Source organism: Hoplias malabaricus, chromosome 3 (genome assembly GCF_029633855.1).
Source record: "Hoplias malabaricus isolate fHopMal1 chromosome 3, fHopMal1.hap1, whole genome shotgun sequence".
NCBI lineage: Eukaryota > Metazoa > Chordata > Actinopteri > Characiformes > Erythrinidae > Hoplias > Hoplias malabaricus.
In genome coordinates, this window is record NC_089802.1 from 74798176 (window position 1) to 74812459 (window position 14284).

The following is a 14284-nucleotide window of genomic DNA, read 5'->3' on the forward strand; positions in this document are numbered from 1 at the left end:
GCACCATGGCATGGTCTGAAAAGTGGAATGGTGTGTGTGTTGTGTTTATCATTAAAGAAACACTGGATGTGGTTTCTGAGTCAATGGAACAGGGCCTATGATTTGATGCGTTGCCCACAGCTTACGGTAAGTCACTTGGTGATTGGCTATTGAGATTATGAAGGGCCACACTGTAATATCGACTCAAACTCAACTTCTACCACCACACAACTGGAGTAAATTTTGGAGCCTTTCTATTCACCAGCGAGATGGGATTCCTCGTCCTACTCTGAGATGTACTTATTATTATGTCAAATGCAAGTCATATTGTTTTCACGGGTGAATCTGAATGCCAATGACATGCCAGGGATGATAAGCATCAACATCCAGCCTTCCGGCCTTTCTGCCCATTGCTACATATCTGTTGAATATACAGATGTGATTAACCCCCAAAAATGGCGAATAAGTGGAGATGAGAAAGGGAAGGATATGTAAAGGCCCCTCAGGTCACATGGGGTTAACAAGAAAAAGGGATTTCAGTGTCAAGCAGTTTTAGATAACGTTGAGCACTATGAAGTAGATGCCCAAATCCATCAGGGCCTTCTCCATTCCATTCTCCAGCCGATTTATACCAGGGCTAGACACCATCACTGAAGTCAAGACGGCTGGAATTGAGCAAAGATACCCCACGCTGATATTCTATTCCTGTCGACACCTGAAAAAAATGGCTTGTTCACCGGGCCAGAGGAAGTGGGAAGTGTGAAGATGACAGCTCCAAATATCTCAAGTGCAAAAAACCAGGAGAGAGAAATATTCATGGGTGATGTGAAAGGGCACATGAACACTGCTCCAGTAGATTCGAGGAAGAGAAAGAGAGATTCCTCAAAGCACAGAATAACAAACCCAATGTGACAAGTTCCACATTCTCAGAGAGACACACAGGTAGGCACATAGTCGCCTGTTTGTGTTTGGCGTTCAAGCTACACACACTGGGTGCATATTAGTGATCGGCCGATATGGGTTTTTTGATGGCCGATGCCGATGCCGATGTTTAGACAGCAGTAGTGGCCAATGGCCGATATGTAAAGCCGATATTCCCATTCCTCAGGCAGTGAATAAACTAGAGGCATTATTATGATTTATTTTTTACAGAAAACCCTTCAAATTTGTAAAAGAAATCATTTAGAGTCCTGAAATATATATGAAGTGGTCAAAAGTATAGGAAAACCACAAACAAAATGTAGACGCTTGTCTTATTTTTGAAAAAGCAATGTTAGTGACTATAAACTGAAGAGTTGATGAGTCCCATTACTTTTTTCTTTTTAAAATTGTGTCTCCAGGGGTCTACTTTCATCAGGTAAAAGTTGGAGTTGATACCTCTTACTGATCTGAAGTTATTGCAGCTGGAGCAGACAGTGGACAGATGGCCTCTCCAAGTGTCTCTTTAGACACCAAGCTCTCCATAAGGAAAATGATTACTTTTACTGCAAAAATACAGTGTATATACCTTGTCTGGACCTAATGTCAACATCGTAGTGTTTTTCTTTACTTTCTCTGAGAAACTAGTCTCCTGTCCCTCACCAAGTGGCCATTTATCCCTCACCAAACAGTAAAAACCCTTATGGTGTGTTTTATTCTGATGTACTGTATTTATTTCCGATGTTTACACTTGTTTCTCACAGAGTACAGTGTTCCTTTAAATGACTGACGTGTTAAAAGGCGAGAGCTGCACTCTGATTGGCTGTAGAGCAAGGTGTAAATATCGATGCCGATTATATAAAAAATGCCAAAAATCGGCCCGATTTATCGGCCGACCGATATATCGGTCGATCACTAGTACATATTTAAATGCACCATTTTAAATGACAGTAATTAATTTAAAATTATGTATATATATATTTCCAAGATGTTAACCTCAGCAAATCATTTGAACAATTAAGTGCATTTAAATTTAAGTTGTTTCCTAAAAACAAAAACAAGAAAATGAACTCTACATAGAACTTACCATTTACTAGTTACCATTTAACCATTCCTGAGCCTGTCCAATAACCCACAGACAACATGGATGGGGCTAGAACATCCAGGGCCAGTGTGAAAGCTTTGTGTTTAATTAGAAGTAGAAGTAGAAAACAGATGGTTCTTGTTGTAAAATCTGATTGGTGGAACTGTGCTCAGCCTTGTGCCCATTGATTCCAGGTAGGACTTGAATCCACCGTGAATGAAAAAATGAATAAATGAACCGTGTTCAAAGCAGTTGTAAATTACTTAATATACGCATCAACAAAAGCCTCACAACAATTGGATTCTGTATTAATGAGCCGTTACGTTGTGTGCATGGATCACTAAGCTTATTGATATATGGGACATGAATGGCTCGAAAGACTTAAGTGCTACAACTGATCTACAACTCAGCCCATAGCTAACATGCTAGCAAGCTCCTTAACTAATATAAGATTACTGACCTGACCACAGTGATTTCTGCATTGTAATGTATTAAAATTAAAATGTGTAATAACAGTATACAGGGCGGCACGGTGGTGCAGCAGATAGTGCCGCAGTCACACAGCTCCAGGGACCTGGAGGTTGTGGGTTCGATTCCCGCTCCGGGTGACTGTCTGTGAGGAGTGTGGTGTGTTCTCCCTGTGTCTGCGTGGGTTTCCTCCGGGTGACTGTCTGTGAGGAGTGTGGTGTGTTCTCCCTGTGTCTGCGTGGGTTTCCTCCGGGTGACTGTCTGTGAGGAGTGTGGTGTGTTCTCCCTGTGTCTGCGTGGGTTTCCTCCGGGTCACTGTCTGTGAGGAGTGTGGTGTGTTCTCCCTGTGTCTGCGTGGGTTTCCTCCGGGTGACTGTCTGTGAGGAGTGTGGTGTGTTCTCCCTGTGTCTGCGTGGGTTTCCTCCGGGTGACTGTCTGTGAGGAGTGTGGTGTGTTCTCCCTGTGTATGCTTGGGTTTCCTCCAGGTGACTGTCTGTGAGGAGTGTGGTGTGTTCTCCCTGTGTCTGCTTGGGTTTCCTCCAGGTGACTGTCTGTGAGGAGTGTGGTGTGTTCTCCCTGTGTCTGCTTGGGTTTCCTCCAGGTGACTGTCTGTGAGGAGTGTGGTGTGTTCTCCCTGTGTCTGCTTGGGTTTCCTCCGGGTGACTGTCTGTGAGGAGTGTGGTGTGTTCTCCCTGTGTCTGCATGGGTTTCCTCCAGGTGACTGTCTGTGTGGAGTGCGGTGTGTTCTCCCTGTGTCTGTGTGGGTTTCCTCCGGGTGACTGTCTGTGAGGAGTGTGGTGTGTTCTCCCTGTGTCCGCGTGGGTTTCCTCCGTTTCCTCCCACAGTCCAAAAACACACGTTGGTAGGTGGATTGGCGACTCAAAAGTGTCTGTAGGTGTGAGTGTGTGAGTGAATGTGTCAGTGTGCGTTGCCCTGTGAAGGACTGGCGCCCCCTCCAGGGTGTATTCCTGCCTTATGCCCAATGATTCCAGGTAGACTCTGGACCCACCGCGACCCTGAAGTGGATAAGGGTTACAGATAATGAATGAATGAATAATAGTATACATATAGTTCCACAATGTTTAGGTCATGTTTGTAATGTGGTATAAAAACAAAACTCTGATATGTTAATTCTCCTTAAGGTTTGTTTAAATAACCAAAGCACAACGAAAATACTTCTGAAGTTTTAGCTGAACAACATGACTGATTTGTCAATATGAACACATTTAAAATTTAAAGCCTACAACATGAGTCAAAACGTTGGGACAAAGGACCCTATGGACATTTAAATCCATCCAAATACAGTTTGTGAGCGTGGTTTGTACTTTCCTCTGTGGCTGAAAAGACCAGGAGAGTGTAATTAGCTTCATTCTCTCTCAGTGGACCTCATCACCACATCCCACTTTACCCCATCACTCAGACTGATGGTAGCCAACAGTGTCTTCAGTCATCAGTTCCTGTATAAGAAAATTAGAAGGTGCAGGAAGTGTTCTCCTCCAAGCGTGTTTAACTGTGGTTTACTAGGGTTTGAAATGCAGTGGTGCTTCACGTGTCTCAAAAGAAGCTCATGCTTGCCTTCACTCTCCTGGTTTGCTGGCATTGATACAGCACCCATATTTATTTGGGGAAGGCAATACGAAAAACAAACAAACAAACAATAAAAAGGAAACGATTCAAGTCTGAATTCCAGTAAACCACCGCCAGTTCCTGAACGCCAATCACTAATCCCAAACTTCAGAACCGAGCCTAAGCTCCCATTGTATTCATTACAGTTCACACAACACTATTCAGCTCAGACTTGCCTAACGGACTGTGATAGCCGTGTGTCCTCTCAGCTGCAGCTGCAATGAAAGGCAGAGGAGTTACAGGCCTAATCTCTTACACACACAATGAGGAAGTACACAATCTCTTGCTCAGAGACTGGCCCTCTATTGTTCCTGCATCCTTTTGGCCTTTTCAGGCCTTGGCCGGCCCTGGCATGTCGCCATGGAGATGAAGGTTCGGGAGAAGGTATCACTCCTCTTTCAGGCCTAAATTGGTGTGTGTATTTGGGGTATGTATGTCAGCTGGGGTTTATGTGGCTGTGGGCATTGTGCACTTAAATGGCATCCAATTTTGCCTTTCTTCGGTAGCATTGATAAGGTTTTGAGGTATATCATTTGTGGAAACACACACACACACACAGAGAGAGAGAGAGAGAGAGAGAGAGAGAGAGAGAGGCACTTTAATCAGCTTGTGGCTCGTTTAAAATCCATAAAATCAGCATACCGTAACAAAACACAACTGAGCTCCTTTCTGACTGATGTGGACAAATTACACCGGCTGTAGTCGACATGAAGAGGTTGTCATATTGCTGACAGTCAACAGAATCAATGACCCCCACACACTCGATGACAGTGTGTCCATAAATGCATATCAATTATAATTTTTTTTTAAAAAGTACACGTCTCTAACTGCACTACTCACTTCCTCTGAGCACCAGTCATCGTTTCACTGTATTAAATTAATCCCAGAACTGGACCGATCTGCTGTGTTCATTCTGAAATTTACAAAGAAGGCCGTCATGTCACATTTAGCTGTAGAACAGAATTTGTTGACTGTAATTTAGCATCAAAATGTAATACATCTAGTAAGTGGTGGTCTTTCCTGTCCATTTTCTGGGTGAATAATATCCTTAAAGTCCATTCTCCTAAAATATCAGTGTTAAACAGGATTCGTCCAACACTGACCATTATACGTCATAGCCCTGCTTGTTCACAAATTGCAATTAGCATCAGCGCTAATAAACAGATACATGGTGGCTGTAGTGGATGCATTGTAGGTTCATGTCAACTTAACAAAATATAAGCGAGCACAGCTATAACATCTAAAAAGGTATTTACAGTTACATCTGACTTGGTAACATTTAGCCATTAGCATGCTCCTAAAGCTAGAAGCTATGCTAGCATTAGACCTGTCCTGTAAAACAATGACATTTTTGGAAGACAGACTCTTAAGGACATTATTAAAGGTATTTCTGAGATGAAACGGACAAAGAAGGGCAACACTTAAATGGATTTACTAGCATCTGAGCTATTTAATAAATGCCTGAGTAAACCGTTGCAAATATTCAGACACAGTGCATGGATTTAATTAAGAGAAAGCTTCCATATTGGGGCGGCACTGTGGCGCAGCAGGTAGTGTTGTAGTCACACAGCTCCAGGGGCCTGGAGGTTGTGGGTTCGATTCCCGCTCCGGGTGACTGTCTGTGAGGAGTGTGGTGTGTTCTCTCTGTGTCTGCGTGGGTTTCCTCCGGGTGACTGTCTGTGAGGAGTGTGGTGTGTTCTCCCTGTGTCTGCGTGGGTTTCCTCCGGGTGACTGTCTGTGAGGAGTGTGGTGTGTTCTCCCTGTGTCCGCGTGGGTTTCCTCCAGGTGACTGTCTGTGAGGAGTGTGGTGTGTTCTCCCTGTGTCTGCGTGGGTTTCCTCCGGGTGACTGTCTGTGAGTAGTGTGGTGTGTTCTCCCTGTGTCTGCGTGGGTTTCCTCCGGGTGCTCCGGTTTCCTCCGGTTTCCTCCCACAGTCCAAAAACACACGTTGGTAGGTGGATTGGCGACTCTGTAGGTGTGAGTGTGTGAGTGAATGTGTGTGTGTGTGTTGCCCTGTGAAGGACTGGCGCCCCCTCCAGGGTGTATTCCCGCCTTGCGCCCAATGATTCCAGGTAGGCTCTGGACCCACTGCGACCCTGAACTGGATAAGGGTTACAGATAATGAATGAATGAATGAATGAATGAATGAAAGGCTTCCATATTTGATGATTTACACTGCTTTAAAACAACTTTACACTGTGCTAAATGCTGACCTACACAAACGTCTTATACTTTTACCACTTTTACACCAACACACAGTTGTCTATAGCAGGGGTAGTTATTAGGGATCTTGCGGCAATCAATGACACATTAAACAGTTTCAAAATAACAGCAGTTAGTCGCAAAACCTATTAGGTTTGCATTAAGCCTTGCGCAACATTTTAACCAAGTGAAAAGCTAGAACACACTCACACCCAAATATTACAGCTGAGTACATCACACTTCCTGAACTTGTGTGGCAGAACCACACTTAAAAGCCTGCTGATGTCCGGAGTGCACCTGAATGCTGGGCCTGATTGCATGGTTCAGAGGATGGCGCTTTGCGGTCTATTGTGGCTTCTGAGACAGCTCCACTGTAATTACATATAATAACAAATTTGCCTCACCATACTCACCGGCTAAGAGAGAGAAAAAAAAATGCTCTTCAAACGGCTCGAGCGAACCCATCAAAGCCAAGCAGCCGGCCCAGTAAACATTCTCTCACAGGAATAAAGCAGCAACAGCGGCTGGTGCATTTGGTCTCATTTAATGTGAAATTAGCTCTTAAGAGGTCACAGTAACGCTAATGGACAGCAAGCTCCAGGGCAAATGGGTGAAAATGCCGCTTAGATCATAATGAGGTGGACGCCCAATGCTAAAGAAGAAAGCAAGCGTGATGCTAACACTATGCACTGGGCACCTGGGGTTTAGGTTTGGACCCCAGCTGTGCCATGAGCTACCCTGTTGTTAGCTGACAGAAGTGGTTGTGTTGTATGGGTCCCTATGAGACTAACAGAAACAGCACCTATAAGTACGCTATCCAGGACAACGAGCGGCTAAAAACAATAATGCACTTAAGCATATTAAACTGAGCCTGCACATGAGCCTTGCTCATTCCGCATTGGATGGTGAAGCAGTGTAACACTGTTCTCTAGAATAAACCTGACCTTACTAGTGCACTCATGGGTACATGCCATCAAATCCTCACAGATATCTTCCGATATCTAGTGTAAAGGCTTATCAGAAGGTTAGAGGCTAATAGTGAAGCAAAGAGGGAGAGAGAGTACATGTTAAAACTCTTCATTTCAGAAGACATTTTGGAGAGATGTGGTCATTTGGAAAACTATCCAAATGCTGGTGTGTTGTCCTTCCAGAAACTGCTAGTGTGAAAACCACCTACTCTGATTACACCAAATAATCGTGCTACACATTTCACTGTGGGACGCTTGGCAAATATTATGAAACACTGTAGCAGAGTAAGGTTACAGAACTATAAGCCAGTATTTAACAGGATTTTTGCTTAATGACAATGTCCAATTAAAAACGTGTATCTCCACAATTGTAAAAAATTTGGAGCATTTCTATTGGTCCATTCATCATGAAATTTTCATAAAGTGCGAAAGACAAAAAATTACAAAAATGGAGATAATTTTTTTTGTACTTGATAAACAGTTTATTCATTCATTTATTATCTGTAACCCTTATCTAGTTCAGGGTTGCGGTGGGTCCAGAGCCTACCTGGAATCATTGGGCGCAAGGCGGGAATACACCCTGGAGGGGGCGCCAGTCCTTCACAGGGCAACACACACACACACACACATTCACTCACACACTCACACCTACGGACACTTTTGAGTCGCCACTTTTGAGGAAACCCACACAGACACAGGGAGAACACACCACACTCCTCACAGACAGTCACCCGGAGGAAACCCACGCAGACACAGAGAGAACACACCACACTCCTCACAGACAGTCACCCGGAGGAAACCCACGCAGACACAGGGAGAACACACCACACTCCTCACAGACAGTCACCCGGAGGAAACCCATGCAGACACAGAGAGAACACACCACACTCCTCACAGACAGTCACCCGGAGGAAACCCACACAGACACAGGGAGAACACACCACACTCCTCACAGACAGTCACCCGGAGGAAACCCATGCAGACACAGGGAGAACACACCACACTCCTCACAGACAGTCACCCGGAGGAAACCCACACAGACACAGAGAGAACACACCACACTCCTCACAGACAGTCACCCGGAGCGGGAATTGAACCCACAACCTCCAGACCCCTGGAGCTGTGTGACTGCGACACCTCCCTGCTGCACCACCGTGCCGCCCTTGATAAACAATGATATACAATATATCACAGGCAGAAATCCAGCAAACATTATATACATCTTCACAAAGTACAAGATTAATTACAGAATGTGCTGTAAGTTCTGCATCAAATTAGCAGCAACTGTCCCTCAAAAAGTACAGCGTTCTCTGTAGAAGAAAACATAAAATCATGGCATTCAGGGTTCACAAATATCTGTGCTCTCCAGATTGCTTTATCTGAAGCGTGAGCAGTTGTCTGCAGTTGAAATTGTTGTCGTGCACTCCGTACTGAAAATTGATTTACATTCTAAACGTTTAATAACATATTTATGTTTTCCCTCAGCACACAAACAAGTTAAAATGCCAGCTCCGCTTCGCTGTGGCTTCTTGGACGAACGGACAAACTGTGGAAACATTATCCCGGTGTCAGCCCTTTGCAATCACTTTTCTTTGTTGTGGCTCTGTTTCCATCCCCAAAATAATCAAGCTGTAATTTTGTGTTGCTGCAAAGCACTGGCTCAGAAAAGCCACTGCAATCTGAGTCAAAATAATGTCATAATAATCATCTGCTAAATGTCTCAAGTATGAATATTTTATTAATCATCCGAGCTCACGCTGGCTGGCTCTCCGCTGGCGCTGGGCCATAAACATCACAGCCCCAAAATGCAAAACTAACATAAAAGTTGGATTAGCGGCAGAATTAAATTAGCCTTCACACTTAAAAACAACGATTCTAGGAAATAACTTTAATTAAGGAACTTCTACGTTATGCGCGAGGCTCTTTAAACTTTAAAGGGCCCCTGTCATTTATTTATTTATCGTTTTATAAAAGGGTCTTCGGTTGTGTATTTTTTGTGTATTTATGTTTCACATCCATTCCCATTCTACACACATTATCTGGCTACAGGAGCCAATCAGAAAAGAGCTCGTCTACATATGTTATTCCGAAAAAGCACAGAGGCAAAAACAGCCTATTTACTTCTAAGGGATAAAGATATGAATGTGAATATTAACTCCTGACCAGGTATTACATGTGCTAATGGACCCCAGGCCAAATAAACAGTGAGCTGCAGATTATAAAAGCTGCATAAGACAATAATCATATTCTAACACACAGTGGAACCATTTAATACGGCAATTTGAGCTGATTCTCTGAGTGTAGCTGGTTTATAGCACTACTATCTTTACTAAAGACCCCTGAAAGGACCATTCTCCGCTGTAATGTAAGCAAACAGAAATGGCTCTTCTATGGCTTTGGTCCAAGGAGCCTTTTGTGACATTTTTTTTATATTTAAGAGTATAAGCAGCCTGCACATAGGAACATTATTCACTCACTCCTTATCCTCAGAAACCCACTTCATCCCCGCTGCTCTGGGAAATGAAATGGTAAAAAGGAAACTTCACTGGAGGGAGGAAAGGAAACGTCTATGCATGTGGCAGCGCATTCAAACAGGCACTCATAGACAAATTGGCTTCTGTCACTCAAGTGTAATTGCTTAAACTGAAGGGTGTGTGCGTGTGTGTGGTCTGAAAAGACGTTAGTGTGAGACGTGTTCTTGTGGCAGAAGCAGAGATAGAGAAAAGGTGAGACAAACATGGCTGATGTCACACAACACTCTGTCAATATGATGAATGGACACTCAGTGTGTCAGTGTGTGTGTGTGTGTGTGTGTGTGTTTAAGTGTTTGGTGTATACCTCTTTTTGAGAACTTAAATGTCCCTGGGAAGATTGAGAACATGACAGTCTTTGACATTATGGGGACATCGGGATCCCCTCTGAGGAAAAATGCTTTTTGTACAAAAACAATGCAGCTTTTGGAAAACGTAAAAACCTAGCACAGGCTTTTGATATTTGAGCTTTGAGGAGAAGCTTGGAGAAAATGTCAAATTTTGTCAAGTCAATTGGCAAAGACGTGTGGTGCCTGAAATCAGTTATTCACTGGAGCTACAAGCTGTTGTAGCATACAGTCATCACACTATATATGAATCTGTCTATATAAATTAATTTACATATATATATATATATATATATATATATATATATATATATATATATATATATATATATATATATATAGAGAGAGAGAGAGAGAGAGAGAGAGAGAGAGAGAGAGAACATTAAATGACATAGCTAAAATGCTAGCATAGCTAGCTTATTTACACTTTGGCTACGATTTATACAAATGTTATTTTAAAATACACCATACAATAATGGCATTATGCAATACATAATGTAAACAATGTAGATTCCTTGTTTTGAATAATTCCTATAATATATAATATTTAAGTTAGCTTTGGTTTAGCTTAGCATTTAGCTAGCATTAAAGAAGACAATAGAATTACAAGCTAGCTTGCAAATTAACATCTGTATCTCATTTCACGCCCATGTATTTTCCAGAAGAAAATGTGTTACTGTTGAACAAGACACAGAAAGGAGAAAAAAAAAGTGCCAGACAGAAGCTGAGAGCTAGCTGAGAAAACATGAGGTAATCATTGCTGCTAACAGTCAGTGTCTGCCACTTTGTTGTGGCAAAGCCCGTAATTGTGTGTTTAAAGCTCATTTTCAAGTAGATTATCCCCTGCTTGCCACTTGTAGTTTTGTCAAAGCCTCCGTTGGGGCAGTAGTGGAACACAGCCGGTTAGCATTTAGCCTGATTGGTTCTGACTGTTTTTACAGAAGCATAAATTGCAACACTGAGTCCACATGAACAGCTTAAAACCAGCAGTGACAGATTCGACTCTCAGCTCAAACCAGGGGGCTTAAATGGAGGAGTCTTGACTCTCTAGAAGCAGCCACACCATTAGCTAGCTGTGCGAAAAAACCTAAAATAAACACTTCAGATTCGAAGCCAGAGTCAAACGAGCACACACAGAGACTGAAACAAAACACCATTAGGAGGATTTCTGGGCAGAAAGGAGCACAATTAAACAGAAGTCTTCCGTTTCTCGTCTCTCTCTCTCTCTCTCTGTCTCTCTTTCTCTCTCTGTCTCTCTCTCTCTCTCCCTCTCTCTCTCTCTCTCTCTCTCTCTCTCTCTCTGTCTCTCTTTCTCTCTCTGTCTCTCTCTCTCTCTCTCTCTCTCCCTCTCTCTCCCTCTCTCTCTCTCTCTCTCTCTCTCTCTCTCTCTCTCTCTCTCTCTCTCTCTCTCCATCAGTCACTCTGCTATTGAAAGAGCCAGATTGGCGGCTGGAGAGAGATAGCGTTTAGTGAAGAGACGCTAATTGCTCCAACAGGGTGAGGAGAGGACCATCAATCAGCCACGCTTTTCCCTCCATCACTCAAAGTGAAGCAAGGTGCAGTAGTGTGAACAGCTGTGGACTCTAATCTGAATTAATGGACACCTGAACGGGCAAAAGGGCAACTGTTTGTGTGATGTGTGGCCCATAAGGTGCCGGGCTCTTTGATAAATCCATTTTGCAAATCAGACGAGGCAGTGTTTCTCTAACCAGCACTGAGCGAAGTGTCAGAGGGAGGGTCAGACGCGATTACACAGCGACCACAGCTGTTCACACATGACACAACAGAATCAGACGGTTTGCTTTTAACAGTTATTCAAATTCAGCGTCGTCCTGCTTTTGCAACCTCAATGTTTCTGTTCAAATCTCTGTTGACTGATGGGTCAAGTACAGAAAATGGGGATGAACAGATTAAGAAATAGAGTGATAGATGGATGGACAGACAGATCGGTGAATAGAAATAGAGCAGACGGCTGGATTGGCAGGAAACTTGAAAGACTAAAGAAAGATGAATTGACGGAGAGACTGATACAGAAATAGGTGAACGGACTTACACTCAGGCAGATGGACATCTACAAACAGATGGACAGACAATATGAAATCTGGACAGATACATAGACAGATGGACAGACAGACAGACAGTCTAGAAAACAAGCAGACAGTTAGTCACATGGACAGACAGACAGGGTCTAAAAGTTAGACTGACAGACTGGTTCTGACAGAGATGGACCGAGACGGATGCAGACAGATGAAGACAGAAATGGAGAATAATCAGCAGCAGACGGCGCTCGAGTCGAACCGTGTCGGTAACACACTGGTTCTGACATGCGTTCTTTTTTTCACAGCTACACTAAAGAAGGTTTAAATGTGGCCATGTTCTGCATTTAATAAATCAGCCTTCATTAAAGGTGCTGTATATGATTTCAGTCCAATTAAAGCTTTGTAAATTTCAGCATATGGTTCTTTACTATTTGCTAGACCCCCAGTCTGTTTGCACACTGGAAAAAAAGTGTGGTGTTCGTGGCTCTCTGAACGGGAAAACAAACTGACTCGGATATAGAAACACAACACTGTTCCAGCCAATCAGCAACAGGGAGACGCAGGCTCATGCCCAATACCAAGAATACAAAGAATGGACGTGTATTTCTTGAAAAGGATGTTCTGGGGAAGTCACAGTGAATGACAATGCATCCTCGTTATTTTACGATTCTTAGCGTGTTCTTTATTGTTTGAACATAGAACCGCACAAGAACCGTGTCTGGCAGGTGTTGAACTACGCATGTTGTCAAGTCGAGATGGTAGAGAAACAGCCAATAAGGAGAAGATCATTGGAACCTAGCTGAGCAGAAAGTTCTTAGATCAGGGCGAAGACAATTATAAACATTGGTGAGGTGTTTGTTGCTTTTGGGTGTTTGTGAAAACATCGTGGATTCCTCCATATTTATTTGTGTCCTTGGCGATGCGTTTGTATGAACTGGGGGGCTTTTGGAGGAGAACTCAAGGTAGCGTTGTTCTCCAGATTCATATACAGTACCTTTAAAAAAAGGTAATAAGCCAACTCTTGTTTTGTTTTCTTTTGTTTTGCACTGGTGCTAATGTTCATATTAGTGTCTAAATACCAAGTGATCGGATGGCACCGTCAAATGTTATTTTGTTTTCTTTACTTGTGTTGTGTTAGGGCTTTTTTGTAGATTAGCATGCTAGTTAGCTCGACCAGCTTTGGTGAATGTTTTTAGCTGACTAGCTAGCTAACTTTTGGGATGGATATGCTAAGTATTATTTCTGTTGCAACATTAGCATGAGCTGGAAGTGTTTGCTGATTTAATCACTGTCTACAGGATTTGTTTTACAATTTATGATAACATTATTATGATTTTGCTATTGTCAATATCGTTAAATTGGTTTTGAGTTAAAACGTAGTAAATTTACAATGTATAGTTTGACATCCAATTAGAATAAAAAGCTTAGCTACAATCCATGGTGCTTTGCATGACCCAGGTATGTTCTTGTAGCACATGTTTAGCAGCAGAAAATCATTCAATTATTCATTATCTGTAACCCTTATCCAGTTCAGGGTCGCGGTGGGTCCAGAGCCTACCTGGAATCATTGGGCGCAAGGCGGGAACACACCCTGGAGGGGGCGCCAGTCCTTCACAGGGCAACACAGACACTCACACACACACACCCCTACGGACACTTTTTGAGTCGTCAATCAACCTATCAATGTGTGTTTTTGGACTGTGGGAGGAAACCGGAGCACCCGGAGGAAACCCACGCAGACACAGGGAGAACACACCACACTCCTCACAGACAGTCACCCGGAGGAAACCCACGCAGACACAGAGAGAACACACCACACTCCTCACAGACAGTCACCCGGAGGAAACCCACGCGGACACAGGGAGAACACACCACACTCCTCACAGACAGTCACCCGGAGGAAACCCACGCAGACACAGTGAGAACACACCACACTCCTCACAGACAGTCACCCGGAGGAAACCCATGCAGACACAGTGAGAACACACCACACTCCTCACAGACAGTCACCCGGAGGAAACCCATGCAGACACAGAGAGAACACACCACACTGCACAGACAGCGGGAATCGAAACCCACAACCTCCAGGCCCCTGGAGCTGTGTGACTGCGACACTAACCTGC